Consider the following 22,110-nt stretch of genomic DNA (forward strand, 5'->3'; position numbering starts at 1 on the left):
GGTATCAAAAAGGATAATATAGTCTAAAACCTAAATAATTGTAAAAAAAAAGTAGACTTATTAGGTATCGCCGCGTCCGTAAGAATCTCCTCTATAAAAATACCCCATGACCCAACCCTCCAGATTAACACAGTAAAAAATAAAAATAAAATAGGTGCAAAAAAATATAACAAAAAGTTTAATAGCAAACGATCAAAAAGTCATATAGCCTCCAAAATAGTGCCAATAAAGCCATCCGCTCATCCCGCAAAAAATGAGCCCCCACATAAGATAATTGGATAAAAGAAAAAAAAAATTACACTTAGACTTTAGAGATACTCAAAAAAATATGTTGTATCAAAAAAGATAATATAGTCAAAAACCTAAATAATTGTAAAAAAATAGTAGACTTATTAGATATTGCCGCGTCCGTAAGAATCTCCTCTATAACAATATCCCATGACCTAACTACCCAGATTAACACGGTTAAAAAAAAAAAAACGGTGCCAAAACCGCTATTTTTGGCACTTTTCCATTTCAGTCCGTTTTTTTCGGTAACAAAACAAGGGTTAACAACCAAACAAAAGTTAAAATTTATTACCCTGATACTGCAGTTTACAGAAACGCCAAATTTGTGGTCGTAAACTGCTGTATCCGTAAAAGGGAATCCGCAAAAGGAAAGGACCGACATGGTTTCTGGAAGGCCGATTTTGATGGCCTTTTTTATTGACACCATATCCCTTTTGAAGCCCCCCTGATGCCCCCCTAGAGTAAAAACTCCCTAAAATTGACCCCATCTAAGAAACTACACCCCTCAAGGTATTCAAAACTGATTATACAAACTTTATTAACCCTTTAGGTGTTCCTCAACAGTTAATGGCAAATGGAGATGAAATATCAGAATTTCAATTTTTGGTAACCTTGCCTCACAAAAATGTAATATAGAGCAACCAAAAATTATATTTACCCTAAAAATACTCCCCCAAAAAATGCCACCTTATCCCGTAGCTTCCAAAATGGGGTCACTTTTAGGGAGTTTCGACTCCAGGGGGGTTGAAACAGGACACGGTGTAAATAAACCGGTCCATAAAAATCAGCCCTCCATAAACCAAACGGCGCACCTTTCACTCTACGCACCGCTCGCTGTGTGACCGTACAGTAGTGTACGGCCACATATTGGGTGTTTCTGTAAACGGCAGAGTCAGGGTAATAAAGATACAGTCTTGTTTGCCTGTTAACCCTTGCTTTGTTAGTAGAAAACATGGGTTAAAATGGAAAATAAGGCAAAAAAATGAAATTTTCCAATTTCATCCCCATTTGCCAATAACTCTTGTGCAACACCTAAAGGGTTAACGACGTATGTAATATCAGTTTTGAATACCTTGAGGGGTGTAGTTTCTTAGATGGGGTCACTTTTAGGGAGTTTCGACTCCAGGGGTGCATCAGGGGGGTTGAAACAGGACACGGTGTAAATAAACCGGTCCATAAAAATCAGCCCTCCAAAAACCAAACGGCACACCTTTCACTCTATGCCCCGCTGTGTGGCCGTACAGTAGTGTACGGCCACATATTGGGTGTTTCTGTAAACGGCAGAGTCAGGGTAATAAAGATACAGTCTTGTTTGGCTGTTAACCCTTGCTTTGTTAGTGGAAAACATGGGTTAAAATGGAAAATAAGGCAAAAAAAAGAAATTTTCAAATTTCATCCCCATTTGCCAATAACTCTTGAGCAACACCTAAAGGGTTAACGACGTATGTAAAACCAGTTTTGAATACCTTGAGGGGTGTAGTTTCTTAGATGGCGTCACTTTTAGGGAGTCTCTACTCCAAGGGTGCATCAGGGGGCTTCAAATGGGACATGGTGTAAATAAACCAGTCCATAAAAATTAACCTTCCAAAAACCATACGGCGCACCTTTCACTGTACGCCCCGCTGTGTGGCCGTACAGTAGTTTACGGCCACATATTGGGTGTTTCTGTAAATTGCAGAGTCAGGGCAATAAAGATACAGTCTTGTTTGGCTGTTAACCCTTGCTTTGTTAGTGGAAAAAATGGGTAAAAATGAAATATTAGACAGAAAAATGAAATTCTCACATTTCATCCCCATTTGCCAATAACTCTTGTGCAACACCTAAAGGGTTAACAACATATGTAAAATCAGTTTTGAATACCTTGAGGGGTGTAGTTTCTTAGATGGGGTCATTTGTGGGTGGTTTCTATTATGTAAGCCTCGCAAAGTGACTTCAGACCTGAACTGGTCCCTAAAAATTGAGTTTTTGTAAATTTCAGAAAAATTTCAAGATTTGCTTCTAAACTTCTAAGCCTTATAACATCCCCAAAAAATAAAATATCATTCCCAAAATAATTCACACATGAAGTAGACATATGGGGAATGTAAAGTCATCACAATTTTTTTTTTTGGGGGGGGGGGGGGGGTATTACTATGTATTACAGAAGTAGAGAAACTGAAACTTTGAAATTTGCTAATTTTTCTAAATTTTTGTTAAATTAGGTACTTTTTGGTGCAAAGAAAAAAAAATTTGGACTTAATTTTACTAGTGTCATGAAGTACAATATGTGATGAAAAAACAATGTCAGAACGGCCTGGATAAGTCAAAGTGTTTTAAAGTTATCAGCACTTAAAGTGACACTGGTCAGATTTGCAAAAAATGGCCTGGTCCTAAGGTGTAAAAAGGCTGTGTCCTTAAGGGGTTAAGGGTGTGCACACTTATGCAACCATATTTTATTTTTATATTTTTTTCTTCCCTCTACCTAAAATATTTCAGTTTGTTTTTCAATTGAGTTGTACAGTTTATAGGTCACATTAAAAGGTGGAAAAAGTTCTGAAATGATTTATCTTTGTCTCATTTTTTACATCACAGAAACCTGACATTTTAACAGGGATGTGTAGACTTTTTATAGCCACTGTATGTATAAATATTAGTGGTGATCGAGCACCAAAGTGCTTGTGTGCTCTGGCTGAACACATCGGTATGCTCGAGTGCTCTACCGAGCACCCGAGCATAATGAAAGTTAATGGGAGCACCCCAGGCACCCCCTGCTCGGAAGAGAAGAGGGTGTATGGTTCACAAAAACAGGTTAGAAATTGATGGAAACCCCATCAAAATGGTTTGGAAACAGCATTAGGAGGGTGGTTGGATGTGTCTTGGCCTTCTATTATCTATGACATACAATAGACAACCACACAAAGGCTATATGCCAAAAGCCAGGTATGTGGAAACCAACAATCTATCCATGAGACAGATAAGAGTCAGCATACCTTAAAATCGCAGCAAAAGTTGCTTCACATGTGTTGGATGGCTTGGGTGGACCTGCGCACCTAGATAAATATCATTAGGGTGACAAAAAGTTTTCTGATTGTCCTAACATAATATTCAATAACCTTTCTATACAGTTTTGTCATGTAAAAAATAATTTGCATAAAGATGGGCATATGGGAAAGACATGCAAATAAGCAGAATATGCCTTGTTTTTCAGCTGAAAAAACATTTGCATGGAAAATTTGCAATCTACACTACTCATGAACAGCGCCATCTATTGGTTTCATAGTCTTATGACAAAATTATTAGTCTTGTCATAAGACTATGAAACCAATAGATGGTGCTGTTCATCTTGTTGGGGCCCTAGTAAGTGGGGCATCCAGTTCAACATAGTCCACACACACCGTGTAGCGCTCAGCCTATAATAGCCTAGGCTAACACTGAGGTGTATATTACATTGCTGCTATCATTCACACATCTTCTAGCACTTTATCTGCGGTCACATAAGCTTGCTAGGGTGTATCTGAGGACTATTGCTCTGCTTGTAATGACTCATGAACAGCGCCATCTATTGGTTTCATAGTATTATGACAAGACTATGAATTTAATAGATGGCGCTGTTCATGAGTAGTGTAGATCGTGAATTTTCCATGCAAATGGTTTTTCAGCTGAAAAACAAGGCAGATTCTGCTCATTTGCATGTCCTTCCTATATGCCCATGCTTATGTAAATTAGTTTTTAGCGCAGGTCCACCCAAGCCATCCAACAGATGTGAAGCAACTTTGAGGCTTACTGGCTCTCAGTCAGATGAGAGCTGGCTTGGAATGTCTCATAGTGCACAAGGCTGCCATTGTAAGGTATGCTGACTGTTATCTGTCTCATGGATAAATTGTTGGCTTCCACATACCTGGATTTTGGCATATAGCCTTTGTGTGATTGTCTATTGTATGTCATAGATAAAAGGAGTCCAAGACGCATCCAGACATCCTCTTAATGCCAATACAACGTGGAGAGAGAAGGCAGCACTCACCAATGCTGGTAAAAAAAAAAAATCCTGTATTCGTCCGATTAAAACATCAGGGCAGGAGCATACGGTAGCGGTGTACACATGAAGGATATGCAGCGACGGCCATTTTGCGCTAGTTTGCGCTCCGTCTGGCCACTGACCTCATTGCGCTACTACACACAATATATATTGTCATTGCGTCTGGTTACCAAGGCAACCTAGATGCTTTCCTACTGAGCATCACAAAACACAAGCACAAGTACAAACAACATAAATAAGTAAAACCATGCGTGCTGGAATGGATAAGTTCTAAACGAACACCCCCAAATCGTTTCTCTCAATGAGGGGACCTAAAGCATTGGCTTTTATTATCCACCTAGCCTCCCTTTGCAGGATTGAGCGGTGTCTGTCGTCACCTCGGGGCATATACGGCACCAACTCTATCCCAGCAAAGGTAAGGCAGCGTGGATCACCACCATGCATATTACGGACATGTTCAATGAGTCTTGTGCACCCTTTACTAGTTCTTAAGGAGTTAAGGTGTTCTCTGAATCTTTCAAAGTGCGGATAGTTTTCCCTATGTAAAAGGCACTGCATTGGCACTTCACCAAATACACACTATAGTTGCTTCTGCAAGTAATACATTGCATCACTCTATGCGAGACCCCTCCAAAGGATATGTATTTCATTTAATTATTTTATTTGCAAAAAGAACAACTACCACATTTGTAATTACCTATAGGTTTTTTAGTGGATAGCCAATCGCTTGCCCTTTCACCTCAGAATCTGCTTCTTACTAGTTTATCTTTTATTGTGTGGCATCTTTTCAACGTTACAAGGGGTCTATTCTCAGTTAGATTCCCTAAACTTTCTTCATTTTTTAGAATATCCCAATTGTTATAGATAGTGTGTTTGATCAACTCCACTGCTGGACTATATTTAAATGTGAATGCAAATCTTTATTTTCTACTATACAACAATTCGTCCTGTGTAAATGACCCTGCTTTTCTTTTAGCTGTCTCTGTCTTTTCGATATATCCTCTGCAGTGTAGCCTAGTCTATAGTTCTTCCGATTGTCTGGCATAACCTCTGTGTTGTTTATTCTTTTCAAACTTATAAATTGACCATACGGTATCGATTTTTTTTAACATTGTCTGGATGGAAGCTTTTATAATGCAATAGAGAGTTGGTGGCTGAAGGTTTTCGGTAGCCCATAGTTTGAAGGCCACTGTAGTGGGAAGTGGTATATTGCAAATGTAACACCCCAGAGTTGTGTTACTACACGCCTCTACCCTGCTACTATCTACTAAAAGCCTTTAACTTGTCATCTGATATGATTTTGCTCATGTCTCCACAAATGTGCATGTAAAACCATGTTAAATGTAATTTTTCCTTGTAATATTACAGGTCCACCAGCAGGTGATAGCATCATTGGTAGAAATAGTTTTAATGTTATGGCCGTTCAGAGTGGAACGATCCTGTTCTATTCTGACCACCTGCTGAGGAGAAGTGGAGGTTTCCATCTTCCTGAAGCAAGGGAGGAAAAAAACTGTTAGAACCAGATCTAGTTTGCCCCCTGTATAGGGAAGACAGCAAGGACCAAGTCTCGGTCTGAGAGTTGATAAAATTCCCAGTCAGAGCCCTGCAGCTCAACTGGATGAAAAGAAAGCAGACAACCTCCAGTTCCAGGAAGAAAGCATCCCCTGAGAATATATCTGTGAGTCAAGTCTAGAGACCTAGGAGAAGCCATTCCTACTCAGCTAGTCTGTCCCCACAAAGCAGAATGTACAGTTCAAAGCAGAAGATTAGTTCCTGCCACAGTTACAGAGCTAACAAGTAGACAAATTATCCTGCAAGCTCACATTAAGGGTCCATTTACACATCCGAGTGCGTTTTGCGGATACACGGATCCGCAAAACATGGACAGTGGCAATGTGCGTTCCGCATTTTGCCGACCGCACATTGCCGGCACTAAGAGAATATGCCTATTCTTGTCCACTATTGCGGACAAGTATAGGACATGTACTATTTTTTTCAGGATCGGAATTGCGGGTCCGCAATTCCGATCAGAGCCGGACGTCGTTCGGCCCCATAGAAATGTATGGGTCCGCAATTCCGTTCCGCAATATGCGGAATGGAATTGCGGATGTATGACTGGACCCTAAAGCAGAAGCATTTATTTCTGCCAATGATTGCCAAAACCTGCTAGGACCAAAGACCAAAGCTGTATATTGTTTTGGATACAAGTTATCTTCAGTAAAGAAGAGTTTGAACTTCATCTGAAGGTCTGGACATAATTTCTGCTGCAAAATTCCTCTATTACTCCAACTATCCCCACTCTCAAATTTATTGCAAGTGAGTCCAGCCGTACCCAGGTAGGAGACACTGTTGACACAATTATCATCACCTATAGAGACACTATTGGCCATTACACCACTCTGGCATTCCTAACCTGGGCGTGCGTTATAACACCTTGGAAGGGCGCTGTGATAGTACTCTGCGCACGCTGCAATTGGCGTCACGACCAAACTACAAACTATTATCCACCCATATCCTGACCCACTGCATAAGTGGTGTCAGTGTACTCAAATCCTGCTTACTGCACAAATATATGTATCTTTTACTATATATATATATATATATATATATATATATGTATACAGTACAGACCAAAAGTTTGGACACCTTCTCATTCAAAGAGTTTTCTTTATTTTCATGACTATGAAAATTGTAGATTCACACTGAAGGCATCAAAACTATGAATTAACACATGTGGAATTATATACATAAAAAAGTGTGAAACAACTGAAAATATGTCATATTCTAGGTTCTTCAAAGTAGCCACCTTTTGCTTTGATTACTGCTTTGCACACTCTTGGCATTCTCTTGTTGAACTTTAAGAGGTAGTCAGCTGAAATGATTTTCACTTCACAGGTGTGCCCTGTCAGGTTTAATAAGTGGGATTTCTTGCCTTATAAATGGGGTTGGGACCATCAGTTGCCTTGTGGAGAAGTCCTACTGAATAGACTGTTAGAATTTGTATTATGGCAAGAAAAAAGCAGCTAAGTAAAGAAAAACGAGTGACCATCATTACTTTAAGAAATGAAGGTCAGTCAGTCCGAAAAATTGGGAAAACTTTGAAAGTGTCCCTAAGTGCAGTCACAAAAACCATCAAGCGCTACATAGAAACTGGCTCACATGCGGACCGCCCGAGGAAAGGAAGACCAAGAGTCACCTCTGCTGCGGAGGATGAGTTTGAAGAGTCACCAGCCTCAGAAATCGCATGTTAACAGCAGCTCAGATTAGAGACCAGGTCAATGCCACACAGAGTTCTAGCAGCAGACACATCTCTAGAACAACTGTTAAGAGGAGACTGTGTGAATTAAGCCTTCATGGTAGAATATCTGCTAGGAAACCACTGCTAAGGACAGGCAACAAGCAGAAGAGACTTGTTTGGGCTAAAGAACACAAGGAATGGACATTAGACCAGTGGAAATCTGTGCTTTGGTCTGATGAGTCCAAATTTGAGATCTTTGGTTCCAACCACCATGTCTTTGTGCGACGCAGAAAAGGTCAACGGATGGACTCTACATGCCTGGTTCAGACCGTGAAGCATGGGGGAGGAGGTGTGATGGTGTGGGGGTGGTTTGCTGGTGACACTGTTGGGGATTTATTCAAAATTGAAGGCATACTGAACCAGCATGGCTACCACAGCATCTTGCAGCAGCATGCTATTCCATCTAGTTTGCGTTTAGTTGGATCATCATTTATTTTTCAACAGGACAATGACCCCAAACACACCTCCAGGCTGTGTAAGGGCTATTTGACCATTAAGGAGAGTGATGGGGTGCTGCGCCAGATGACCTGGCCTCCACAGTCACCGGACCTGAACCCAAGATGGTTTGGGGTGAGCTGGACCGCAGAGTGAAGGCAAAAGGGCCAACAAGTGCTAAGCATCTCTGGGAATTTATCAAGACTGTTGGAAGACCATTTCAGGTGACTATCTCTTGAAGCTCATCAAGAGAATGCCAAGAGTGTGCAAAGCAGTAATCAAAGCAAAAGGTAGCTACTTTGAAGAAAGTTGTTTCACACTTCTAAAATACCGCCATTTGGTGCACCAATATTAAATTCAGGCCTACACTGGTTCAGGCCGTGTGAGATACACCCTCTACATACAGGGGTTTGATTCAGGCATTTGAAATACAGCCATTTGAAATACAGCCAGCCATTTTGTGCAGAGAAATATTTAATTCAGGCCCTGTGAAATACACCCTCTACATACAGGGGTTTGATTCAGGCATTTGAAATACAGCCATTTGAAATACAACCATTTTGTGCAAAGAAATATTTAATTCAGGCCTACACTGGTTCAGACCATATGAGATACACCCTCTACATACAGGGGTTTGAATCAGGCATTTGAAATACAGCCATAAAATATAGCCTTGTTGGGCAAATAAATATTTAATTTAGGCCTACAATGGTTCAGACCTTGTGAAATACACCCTCTACATACAGGGGTTCGATTCAGGCCTTTGAAATACAGCCACTTGAAATACAGCCATTTTGGGCAAAGAAATATTTAATTCAGGCCTACACTGGTTCAGATTGTGTGAGATACACCCTCTACATACAGGGGTTTGTATTCAGGCATTTGAAATACAGCCATTTGGGGCAAAAAAATCTTTAATTCAGGCCTAGTCTGGTTCAAGCCGTGTGAGATAAACCCTTTACATACTGTCGTTCTTTTCTACTATCAATTAAACACCCATTTAGGGCAACATCCTAAATTAAAAAAATATGAGGAGAGCTTAAAATAAGGGACGTGGCCCAGGTCGTGGAGCTGCTGGTGGAGCTCCTGTTGCAGGCAGAGGACATGGTCGATCTGTGCCAGCTACACACACAAGTGAAACCCCTTCCTCAGGTGCGAGTAGGCGACAAAACCTGCAGCGGTATTTGGTCGGGCCTAATGCTGCTCTACGAATGGTGAGGCCTGAACAAGTACAGGCGATAGTAGATTGGGTTGCTGAGAGTGTATCCAGTTCCTTCACATTGTCTCCCACCCCGTCTCGTGCTGAAAGATCAGAGTTGGTACCTGCAGCCGATGTCCATCAGTCTTTCACTTCACCCCCTGGCAAATCAGCCAAGCAGTCTGAGCCCCAAGTCATGCAGCAGTCTCTTCTGCTTTTTGATGACTCTGTTAGCAGGGTCTCCAAGGGCCATCCACCTAGCCCTGCCCCAGAAGTGGAAGAGATTGAATACACCGATGCCCAACAACTGATCTTTCAATATGAGTACATGGGAGGACCATCGCAGCACATCTCGGATGATGACGAAACACAGATGCCAACTGCTGGGGCTTTCAAAAGTGTGCAGACCAACAAGGAAGTCAGGGGTGAAGACTGGGTGGAAGATGATGTGGAGAACGATGAGGTCCTCGACCCCACATGGATCAAGGTCATGCGAGTGACCTATATAGTTCAGAGGAAGAGGCGGTGGTTGCACAGAGCCACCAGAACAGCAGAAGAGGGAGCAGGGTGCAAAAGCGGAGCGGCCGTCCTCTAGATAGTACGCCTCCTACTGCCCACCGCAGCAAGGGACCGAGCACACCAAAGCCAGCTCCAATGAGTTCCCTGGCGTGGCAGTTTTTCAGAAAATGTGCTGACGACGAGACACGAGTGGTTTGCACGCTGTGCAATCAGAGCCTAAAGCGAGGCATAAACGTTTTCAACCTGAGCACAACCTGCATGACCAGGCATTTAATTGCAAAGCACGAGCTGCAGTGGAGCAGACACCTCAAAAACGAAGAAAGGTCTCTGGCTCATCCTGCTTCCTCTTCTGCTGCAGTCTCGGCCTCTTCATCCACCTCTGGAGTGACAGTGCCACCTGGCACCACACTTACAGAGGATCTGCCAGCAACACCAACTCCTGGGTCACCAAGCATCTCCACAATGTCCCACGGAAACGTTCAGCTCTCCATCTCCCAAACGCTGGAGAGGAAGAGGAAGTGCCCCCGGGACTAGCCGGTTTGACACAGCTCCAAGACTAGCCGGTTTGACACACATCCCTTGCCTGGCGCATGTGCTGAATTTGGTGGTGCAGAGATTCCTTAAAAATTACCCCGATATGTCAGAGCTGCTGCATAAAGAGCGGGATGTCTGTGCGCGCTTTTGCCGTTCTCACCCTGCTGCTGCTCGCCTGTCAGCGCTGCAGCGTAAATCCGGCCTTCACGCTCACCACCTCATATGCGACGTGCCCACAAGGTGGAATTCCACCTTGCACATGCTGGCCAGACTGTGCGAGCAGCAGCAGGCGATAGTGGAGTTTCAGCTGCAACACGCACGGGTGAGTCGCTCGGCGGAACAGCACCACTTCACCACCAATGACTGGGCCTCCATGCGAGACCTGTGTTCCTTGTTGCACTGTTTTGCGTACTCCACCAACGTGGCCAGTGCCGATAACGCCGTTCTCAGCGTTATATCCCACTTCTCATGCCTCCTTGAAAAAACGCTCCTGGCGATGATGGAAGAGGATGTGGCACAGGAGGAGGATAAGGGATCATTTCGTAGGGTTTCCAGCCAGTCATTCCCAAGTGGCTCAGAGGGTGGCTTCCTGCACCAACAAACCCAAGGTACACAATTGTCCAGCCAGGGTACAGTTCTGGAGGTTGAGGAGGTGGAGGAGGAACCATGTTCACAGCAGGGTGGCACCCAGACCAGCTCATGGCCATCACTGGTGCGTGGATGGAGGGATACAGAGGACACAGACAGACAATACATCTCCCACAGAGGACAGCTTTTCGCTGCCTCTGGGCAGCCTGGCACACATGAGCGATTACATGCTGCAGTGTCTCCGCAACGACCGTGGTGTTGCCCACATTCTAACCTGTGCCGATTACGAGGTGGCCACACTGCTGGATCCCCGTTACAAGGACAACATACCGTCCTTGATTCCGTCACTGGAGCGTGATCGTAAGATGCAAGAGTACAATCGCACGCTGGTAGACGCGCTGCTGGTGGCATTCCCACCTGACAGCAGGGGGCACAGTGGAAGCACAAGGCGAAGGCAGAGGACGAGGAAGAGGTCGCCAACGCAGCTGGGGCACCACCAGCACCTCAGAAGGCAGAGTTAGCATGGCTGAAATGTGGAAAAGTTTTGTCAGCACGCCACAACAACCAGCACCACCAGCTGATATGGAACGTTTTAGCAGGAGGCAGTATTTCACCAACATGGTGGAGCAGTATGCGTGCACACGCCTACACGTACTGAATGACGGGTCTGCCCCCTTCAACTTCTGGGTCTCCAAATTGGGCAAAAGGCCTGAGCTTGCCCTTTACGCCTTGGAGGTGCTGGCCTGCCCTGCAGCCAGTCTATTATCTGAACGTGTGTTTAGCACGGCAGGGGGCATCATCACAGACAAGTGCAGTCGCCTGTTCACAGCCAATGTGGACAAGCTCACGTTCATTAAAATGAACCAGGCATGGATCCCTCAGGACTTGTCCGTACCTTGTCTAGAATAGACATGTATACCGGCACTAAGCAGCCATTGTTATACTGCAGCGCAATTGCTCATGTTTGTATTTTGGATATTTCACACTCTTTTGGAGTGTACCTTAATTTAAAAAAATTAAAACCAAAAACCTGTGTTGGCTATCTCGTCTTCCTCCACCGCTTCTTCCACTGCCTCCACAAACTCCTACTCCATATGGAACTCCACCTCATAAATCAATTATTATATTTTTTTTTGTACATGTTTTATTTTATATCATTTCACTACTTTGGCGTTTAAATTTTTGGGTGAAATTCACCAATTTTTGGGTGTATAGTACCACTGCTATACCTAGTAGGCCAGTAAAAAAATTAAATAAATTGTCATTAACATTTTCAGTTGAAATTCAACAATTTTTGTGTGTATAGTACCACTGCTATACCTAGTAGACAGGTTAAACAATAACAAAATTTGTCTATTACGTTTTCTGGTGAAATTCAGCAATTTTTTGGTGTGATGTACCACTGCTATACCTATTAGACCGGTAAAAAAATGTATGTGTAATATACCCCTCCTCTACCTAGTTGACAGCTTTACATTTTCGGGTGACAAACAATTGTTTTCTGTCATAGAACCCTGCTCTAACAATAGACAGGTTAAGTAATTCTGTAATTTTTCTGTTACATTCTTGGGTTGACAATATACAATTTTAGACGCGAATAAACCCCTGCTCCGCATAGGTAACAGGGAATAAAATTTCGGAAATGCTTCTTTAATTGATGCGCGCCACCTCCTTTGATTCAATGCTAAAACTTAAACAAGTTGTACCACATTCAGGCCCCTTGCAGACGAGCTTGTCCGGATTACGTCCGGATCTGTCCCGATGCATTGCGCCAAACCCGAGCAGGTACGCAATTGCAGTCAGTTTTGACTGCGATTGCGTTCCGTTGTTCAGTTTTTATCGCGCGGGTGCAATGTGTTTTGCATGCACGTGATAAAAAAAACTGACTGTGGTACCCAGACTCGAACTTCTTCACAGAAGTTCAGGTTTGCGTTCAAGGTTGTGTAGATTGTATTATTTTCCCTTATAACTGGTCATAGTACAAGTGATGCATGAAAATCACTGCTCGTGTGCACAGCCCCATAGAAATGAATGGGTCAGGATTCAGTGCGGGTGCAATGCGGTCAACTACCGCATTGCACCCGTGCGGAATACTCGCCCGTGTGAAAGGGGCCTTAAGCTTCAATACTTTGACCCACATTTCCGCTATACTCTTTTGGCCAACATTTGGGCATCAATAGCTTTTCCCACAATTCCGCTTGACTCTTTTGGCCCACATTTGGGCTTCTGTAAGTTGTTCCACATTTGCGCCTCAATATCTTTTTCCACATTTCTTCTCTATCCCAATTTTTTAAAATAAATTTATATCCTTTAAATTTGGTCTCTTTTTCTCATGTTCCCTCTCCGGCCTGGAACCCTGATTCCCCACCACCCGTAATCACCATGGTAGGCGCATAAAAGAAGATCGAAAGTTGATAGACCAGATATAAAATTGGATCGTGAACATCACGGGTACGTGCGACATGGTGGGGCAGTAAGTATGCACACGCCTACACAAACTAACAGGGGTCAGCCCCTGCAACTTCTGGGTCTTCAAATTGGGCACATGGCCTGAGCTTGCCCTTTACGCCTTGGAGGTGCTGGCCTGCCCTGCAGCCGGTGTATTGTCTGAACGTGTGTTGAGAACGACTGGAGGGTTATATTTCCCAATGTTTTGGTCTGTACCCTAATTTAAAAAAATAAAAATAAATTTTAAAACAAAAAGCAGTGTAGGCTACCTCCTCCACCGAAACTTCCACCTACACAGCCACATACACCGCCTCCTCAACCTCCTACTCCATACGGACCTGGTCCTCCTAGATCAAGATTTTTTTTTACGTATTTTATGTTATTTTACTTCATTTCCCTATCCACATTTGTTTGCAGAGCACTTGCCATGCTTTAACCACATTTTGACGACATTTGCAGCCCTCTAGTCCTCTCCATGACATTTTTACAGCCATTTTACTGCTCAAAAGTTCGGGCCCCCATTGACTTCAACATCCAGGTGTCCGCTCAACTCTAGTTAGGACCCTGTGGACTAAATGAGAGAAATTACTTATCTTCCTTCTTCAATTGATGTACCTGAGAATTTTTTTAAAAAAATGTTCATAGTATATTAATATATTCATGTCTATATTTGAGTCCTGTTAATTTTAGAAATGTTTTATTGTGTCTATTTGTATTTTTTGCTATTGTGTGAAAGAAGGGCTAATCTGGCAGATTGACAGCCTGGGAATTTAAAGTGTAATCATGTCTGATTCCATCAGGCCTTGAGAAAGCGCTGGACAATGCGAAATGGCCATAGGGCGCTAATGTTCGTATGACGGCCCTGCATCAAAACATGGAGCGTTACCGAAAAGTGGCATGGGAAAACTGTGCCACATGTTACAGCTTGATGCAGCAACCAATGCATCTCTCACTGGTCCGCACCTCCTCTCCAGCAGTCAGGGCTTAACAACATCAGCAGAAGGAAGCTGTCGTACTTTCCCATCGACTTCAACTTTCTCTATAGCTCCTGATGCTCCTCCTCTTTCTCATCATCACTTGTTTCGACAGCAATTGATCACAGAGGTGATTACTAAAAGACAACAGTATGCCTGCACTCATCCAATGGCGCAGAAGCTAAATGTGCTCCTGGCCAAGTTGCTGGCACTACAGTTCCTCCCTTTTCATGTAGTTGACTCTTCAACTGATGGCTTGCACCCTGCCAAGGTGAATCCAAGCTGACATTACTTTTCGGGGGAAAAAAATTGTACCAGCTGCACACGTAAGTTGAGCAGAAGCTGGGCCAGTCCTTGGGCCTCTCGGTGTCTGGTGTAGTTCATGTCAGCACTGACGTATGGAGTTGCAACTATGGTCAAGGACAAATTTTGACTTAAAGTTACTTTTATTCAACCAGCAAGTAATTTTTCGGCGGGAAATGACATAGGTGTCTCCCAAAAGATAATAAGACAATGTACAAGAGGCACTTGTGCTGGCCAGGAGGATAGTTAGAGAGGTGAAAAAGAATCCAAGGATCACCACCAAGGCCATTCTGGTGAATCTGGGCTCTGCTGGTGGCAATGTCTCAAGGCAGACAATCCAACAGACACTGCACACTGCTGGGTTCCACGGATGCAGACCAAGGAGGATGCCACTTCTCCAGATAAGGCACACAAAAGCTCGCTTGGCCTTTGCAAAAGCTCATCTGGACAAAGAAGAAGACTTCTGGTCTTCTGTGTTATGGTCCGATGAAACAAAACATTAATTGTTTGGTCACAATGATGTTTCCTTCATTTGGCGTAAAAAAGGAGAATCCTTCAACCCAAAGAACACCATCCCCACTGTCAAACATGGTGTTGAGAACCTAATGCTTTGGGGGTGTTTTTCAGCCAATGGACCAGGGATCCTATTCACAGTAAACGGCACCATGAAAAAAGAGCAATACATGAGGAAACTTTGCCTTGGGCACCAGTGGACATTTCAGCATGACAATGACCCAAAACACACAGCAAAAGTGATGAAGAAATGGTTAGCCGACAACATTAACGTTTTGGAGTGACCAAGCTAGAGTCCAGACTTGAAGCCAATTGAGAATCTGTGGAGGGAGGTAAAGATCAGGGTGATACCAAAAAGACCCTCCAACCTGAAAGATTTGGAGCTCATTGCTAAAGATGAATGGGCAAAGATACCTGTGGAGACATGCAAAAAGCTGGTCTACAATTATAGGAAGCGTTTGATTGCTGTAATAGCCAATAAAGGCTTTTCTATTGATTATTGAGAAGGGTATGAATAATTTTGGACTGGACACTTATTGCTCAAATGTAAATAAAAGCTGAGAAATTGTTTTTTTTCCAACAATAATGCCTCTTGTATATCGTCTTATTATCTTTTGGGAGACACCTATGTCATTTCCTGCCCAAAAATTTCTGGTTGAATAAAAGTTATTTTAGTTAATTTGCCAGGGGTATGAATAATTATGGGCAGCACTGTATGTTGTTATTTGGCAGGATCTCACCTCTCCTCAGGTGCCGCTCGTTATCAGTGATGAGGCTCTATTTAGATCTGCCTCACACATGCGGTTGATAGTTTCTGCTTGGAGTTGCTAGTGCTGGTTTGTCTTGGCGCTCCTGCTTCCCCATACATCTCTTAGCTAAGTACTTGTTGCCTTCATTGTTTCTTATTATCTGGTGTGTGTTGTTTATAGGCCTCAGGGAGACGCAGGTTCCTTCATTCTGGAAGGAACCAGCTGTCTCATCCCCTGCTACCTATCCTAGGGCTCGTCAGTTTTAGCAGGGCTTTAGGTATCCGGTGTATGAGTATTAAAACCATCAGGATCTGCTCATAATGGCAGGAGTTAAGGAAAGGCCTAGGGATTACTAGGAGGTCACCATCCCTCTTCCTTAGCTTTTGAGGCCTACATTGTTGTCTATTCGTTGTGGTGTGCATTTGGTGTTTTCTAGAGTTGAGCGGACACTTGGATGTTCGGGTTCAACGGGTTCAGCCGAACTTTACAAAAAAGTTTGAGTTCGGGACCCAAACTTGACCCCCGAACCCCATTGAAGTCAACGGGGACCCAAATTTTTGAGCACTAAAATGGCTGTAAAAATGTAATGGAAAGGGCTAGAGGGCTGCAAATGCCAGCAAAATGTGGTTAAGAGCATGGCAAGTGCTCTGCAAACAAATGTGGGGAAATGAGAGGGCTGCAAATGCCAGCAAAATGTGGTTAAGAGCATGGCAAGTGCTCTGCAAACAAATGTGGGGAAATGACTTAAAATGACATAAAATACATAAAAATATAAAATAATAACCTTGATTTAGGAGGATGAGGTCCATATGGAGTAGGAGGTTGAGGAGACCGTGGATGTGGCAGTGTAGGTGGAAGTTGTGGTGGAGGAGGTAGCCTAAATTAGGGTACACCCCAAAAAAATGGGAAATGTAACCTGTGATAACCCCCTCCAGTCGTCCTAAACACAAGTTGAGACAATACACTGGTGGGCAGGCCAGCACCGCCAAGGCATAAAGGGCAAGCTCAGGCCATGTTCCCAATTTGGAGACCCAGAAGTTGAAGGGGGCAGACCCGTCATTCAGTACGTGTAGGCATGTGCACACATACTGCTCCACCATGTTGCTGAAATGCTGCCTCCTGCTAAGACGTTCCATATCAGCTGGTGATGCTGGTTGTTGTGGCACGCTGACAAAGCTTTTTTACGTTTCGTCCATGCTAACCCTGCCTTCTGAGGTGCTGGTGGTGTCCCAGCTGCGTTGGCGACCTCTTCCTCATCCTCTGCCTTCGCCTTATGCTTCCACTGTGCCCCTGCTGTCAGGTGGGAATGCCACCAGCAGCACGTCTATCAGCTTACGATCACACTCCAGTGATGGAAATAAGCACGGTACGTTGTCCTTGTAATGGGGATGCAGCAGCGTGGCCACCCAGAAAACAGCACAAGCTGCCCAAGAATGTGGGCAACTCAGCGGTCGTTGCGGAGACAGTGCAGCATGTAATCGCTCATGTGTGCCAGGCTACCCAGAGTCAACGAAAAGCTGTCCTCTATATCCCCCCAGCCACGCACCAGTAATGGCCATGAGCTGGTTTGGGTGCAACCCTGCTGTGAACACGGTGAGAACAGAGTTATTGGCACTGGCCATGTTGGTGGAGTACTCGAAACAGCGCAACAAGGAACCAAGGTCTCAAATGGAGGCCCAGTCATTGGTGGTGAAGTGGTGCTGTTCCGCCGAGCGACTCACCCGTGCGTGCTGAAACTCCACTATCACCTGCTGCTGCTCGCACAGTCTGGCCAGCATGTGCAAGGTGGAGTTCCACCTTGTGGGCATGTCGCATATGAGGCGGTGAGCGGGAAGGCCGAACTTACGCTGCAGCTCTGACAGGCGAGCAGAAGAAGAAGGGTGAGAACGCCGAAAGTGCGCACAGACGGCCCACACTTTATGCAGCAGCTCTGACATATCGGGGTAATTTTTAAGAAACCTCTGCACCACCAAATGCAGAACATGCGCCAGGCAAGGGATGTGCATCAAACTGGCTAGTCCCAGAGCTGCTACGAGATTTTGCCCATTATCACACACCACCAGATCGGGCATGAGGCTCACTGGCACCAATCACTCATCGGTCTGTTGTTCAAAGCCCGTCCACAGCTCCTGCGCGGTGTGGGGTTTGTCCCCCCGATACGTTTTAAAACTGCATGCTGTCGTTTACCCTTGCTGTGCTGAAGTTGGTGGTAACGTTCTTACGCTGACTGGATGAGGAGCCGGTAGAGGATGAGGAAGCAACAGGAGGCAAACTGAAGTGCCCTGCAATCCTCGGTGGTGGAAGGACATGCGCCAAACTGCTATCCGCCTCAGGCCTAGCCGCCACTGCATTTACCCAGTGTGCTGTTATGGAAATATATAACGTCCCTGACCGTGCTTACTCGTCCACATAACTGTAGTTAGGTGGACCTTGCCACAGATGGCGTTGTGCAGTGCACACCTGATTTTGTCCCCCACTTGGTTGTGCAGGGAAGGAATGGCACGTCTGGAAAAGTAGTGGCGGCTGGGCACGACGTACTGTGGGACAGCATTTCAAAGGGCAGTAATTTTGAAATGCTGGCATACAGGGCCAGGGATAGCAAGTGGCTAGGGGGTTAATTCCTCTTCCACTCCAGTGTTTGGGAGATGAAGAGCTGAACGCTTTCGTGGGACATTGTGGAGATGGTTGGTGACCCAGGTGGTGGTGTTGCTGGCAGATCCTCTGTTTGCGGGGTGGCAGGTGGTACTGTCCCTCCAGAGATGGATGAAGGAGCCGAGACTGCAGCAGAAGAGGAAGCAGGAGGAGCCAGAGACCTTTCTTGGTTCTTGAAGTGTCTACTCCACTGCAGCTTGTGCTTTGCATTTAGATGCCTGGTCATGCAGATTGTGATCAGGTTGAGAACGTTTGTGCCTCGCTTCAGGGTCTTATTGCAAATACTGCAGAAGGTTCTGTCGCCTACTCGCACCTGAGGAAGGTGTTTTACTTGTGCGTGTAGCTGGCACAGATCGACCACGTCCTCTCCCTGCAACAGGAGCTCCACCAGCAGCACCACGACCGGGGCCACGTCACTTACTTGACGCTCTCCTCATATTTCTCAAATTTAAGATCTTGCCTAAAATGGGTGTTTTTTTAATAACAGAATATGACAGCAGTATATATATCACTTGAATTTCACACGTACAGATGCAGACAAGTGCGCAAATTAAGTATTTTGCCCAAAATGGGTGTTTTTTTAATACCAGAATAGCACAGCAGTATCTAAAGCGTTTATCTCACTCTGAAAGATGCAGACAAGGCCGCAAATTAAGTATTTAGCTCAAAAAGGGTGTTTTTTTTATAACAGAATATGACAGCAGTATATAACGCTTGAATTTCACACGTACAGATGCAGCAAAGGCTGTAAAATTTAGTATTTTGCCCAAATAGGCTGTATTTCTAGCTTAAATTGCACACTGACTAATGCGGCAGAGGCCCAAGATGGAGGGTATTGCCAAAAATTTGTGTTTTTTTAACCTGTTTCGAACAAATGAAGTACCAGTATGGCATGAAGTCCCGGTACTTGACTTACCGGTATGTCAAGTGTAGTTCCGAGCACCGCCGTACTGGGTGCCCCCTTGGACATTGCGCTGGGGGGTCCTGTGACCCCCCCTGTGGCGGCGATCGCAGCAAACCGCAGGTCAATTCAGACCTACGGTTTGCTGCGTTTACGGGTTATTCGGATCTCAGGGGACCCGATAACCCGGAACAGGATGGTGATCGGTGGTGTGATAATACACCACCAATCACCATCCTGCAGTCCTGAGAGGTGATGGTGACATCACCTCTCAGGATCGGCTCTGATTGGTTGGCTGAGGTGGGCCATTCGAATTACTGCAGCGCTCCTCTCGTCCTCCTTTTGTGTCCGGGAGCCGAGGAGAGCTGCACAAATTCCAGAGCCATCTCCAGGTATTTAGGGAAAGGTTAGGGACAGGTTAGGTTAGACAGGGATATTCAGGGAAAGTTAGTGAAAATACATGACTGTGGCCGGCAATCTTAGTGTCCGGCTACTGTTAGCACATCGCACACCCCACCGCTGATCCACTTCGGACGGTTGACTTTTAAAAAAATGTTTTCACATTTTTTGGCCTTTTAAAAAAAAAAAATATTCTGTTAGGTTTAGGCTAAGTCCGCAAACACCCGTGCTACTACACACGCTGTCAAACCGTAACACAGGTGTCCTAAGGCGAGCTCAGGGAGGACAGAAACCTCCCATGGAGCAGAAGGGCAAAAGCTTGCTTGACCTTGATTTTCAGTATGAATACAGACCGTGAAAGCGGGCCTCACGATAAAGTTTAACACGCACACACACACACTCCCCTATGGCCCGCTAGATGTTCACGTTCAAAAAAATGTAACAAAAACTGCCAAAACAGCAATTTTTTGGGCAAATGTTCCATTATAAATCAGTTTTTTTCCAGTAACAAAGCAAGGGTTAACAGCCAAACAAAACTTTATATTTATTACCCTGATTCTGCAGTTTACAGAAACACCCCATATGTGGTCGTAAACTGCCGTATGACCAAACGTCAGGGCGCAGAAGGAAAGGAACGTCCAATGGTTTCTGGAAGGCAGATTTTGATGGGCTTTTTTTTATTTTGGGCATCATGTACCATTTGAAGCCCCCCTGATACACCCCTAGAGTAGAAACTCCATAAAAGCAACCCCATCTAAGAAACGACACCCCTCAAGGTATTCAAAACAGATTTTACAAACTTTATTAACTCTTTAGGTGTTCCTCAACAGTTTATGGCAAATGGAGATGACATTTCAGAATTTCTATTTTTGGTAACCTTGCCTCACAAAAATGTAATATAGATAAAGCAAATAAACTGTTGAGGAACACCTAAAGGGTTAATAAAGTTATCAAAAATCTGTTTTGAATACCTTGAGGGGTGTAGTTTCTTAGATGGGGTCACTTTTATGGAGTTTCTACTCTAGGGGTGCATCGGGGGGCTTCAAATGGGACATGGTGTAAATAAACCAGTCCAGACAAATCTGCCTTCAAAAACCACACGGCACACCTTTCCATCTACGCCCTACTGTGTGCCCATACAGTAGTTTACGGCCACAAATAGAGTGTTTATGCAAACTACCGAATCGGGACATATATAGCAAATATAGCATTTTGTTTGGCTGTTAACCCTTGCTTTGTTACTGGAAAAAATGGATTAAAATGGAAAATTTGCCAAAAAATTGTAATTCTCAAATTTCAACTCCATTTGCCAATAACTCTTTTGGAGGTATTACTATGTATTATAGAAGTAGAGAAATTAAAACTTGGAAATTTGCAAATTTTTCAAAAATTTGGGTAAATTTGGTATTTTTTATAAATAAAAATGATTTATTTATTTTTTTACTTCATTTTGACAGTGTCATGAAGTACAATATGTGACGAAAAAACTATCTCAGAATGGTTTGGCTAAGTCAAAGCATTTTAAAGTTATCACCACATAAAGTGACACTGGTCAGATTTGCAAAAAATAGCCTGGTCCTTAAAGTGAAAATTAGCCTGGTCCCTAAGAGGTTAAAACCCAGAAAATTATAGAAGTATTTCAAGCTTGTTTATAACAATCACAGATGCAGCATAGGCTGCAATATTAGGTACTTTGCCCAAAATGGGTGTTTTTTTTTTACTAACAGAATATGACAGCAGTATATAAAGCTTGAATTTCACACTGACAGATGCAGCAAGGGCTGTAAAATTGAGTATTTTATCCAAAAAGGGTGTTTTTTTTAAAACCCTGAAAATTATTGCTGTATTTCTAGATTAAATTGCACACTGACAAATTCTGCAAAGGCACCAGATGTAGGATATTGCCAAAAAAGGGTGTTTTTTTAAACCCACATTATTATTGCAGTATTTCAAGCTTGGATTTGAATGTCACAAAAGCACACATGCTGTGCTGATGCACTGAGTTTTCATAAAATGCCCGCCGCTGCCCACCTAACTAAAACGGATAAAATGTATTTTTCTGTGTCACTGGGATCAGGGCAGGGTAAAAAGATTGTGCACTGCACCCATAAAACTTAATCTAGATAGATCACTGAGTTAACAAGCACTTCTGATTCAAAATTCAAAATTCTCTCCCTCACAGCAGCAGCATCCTCTCCCTACACTAGTAACAGCAGAATGACGTGCAGCGCTAAGTGACTCGAGCATATATAAAGGGCTGGGTCACATGCTGCACTGGCCAATCACAGCCATGCCA

The 22,110-nt window shown here is 43.9% G+C and overlaps 1 protein-coding gene across 3 annotated transcripts in view; it reads right to left on the minus strand.

Moving 5' to 3' along the window:
* The window catches only part of MTRR (5-methyltetrahydrofolate-homocysteine methyltransferase reductase), an 877,206-nt gene that overhangs the window by 441,532 nt on the left and 413,564 nt on the right, over positions 1-22,110 (minus strand). The gene's annotated exons all lie outside the window — the stretch shown is intronic.

The sequence above is a fragment of the Bufo gargarizans genome, chromosome 5 (genome assembly GCF_014858855.1).
Source record: "Bufo gargarizans isolate SCDJY-AF-19 chromosome 5, ASM1485885v1, whole genome shotgun sequence".
In the NCBI taxonomy this organism is placed as follows: domain Eukaryota; kingdom Metazoa; phylum Chordata; class Amphibia; order Anura; family Bufonidae; genus Bufo; species Bufo gargarizans.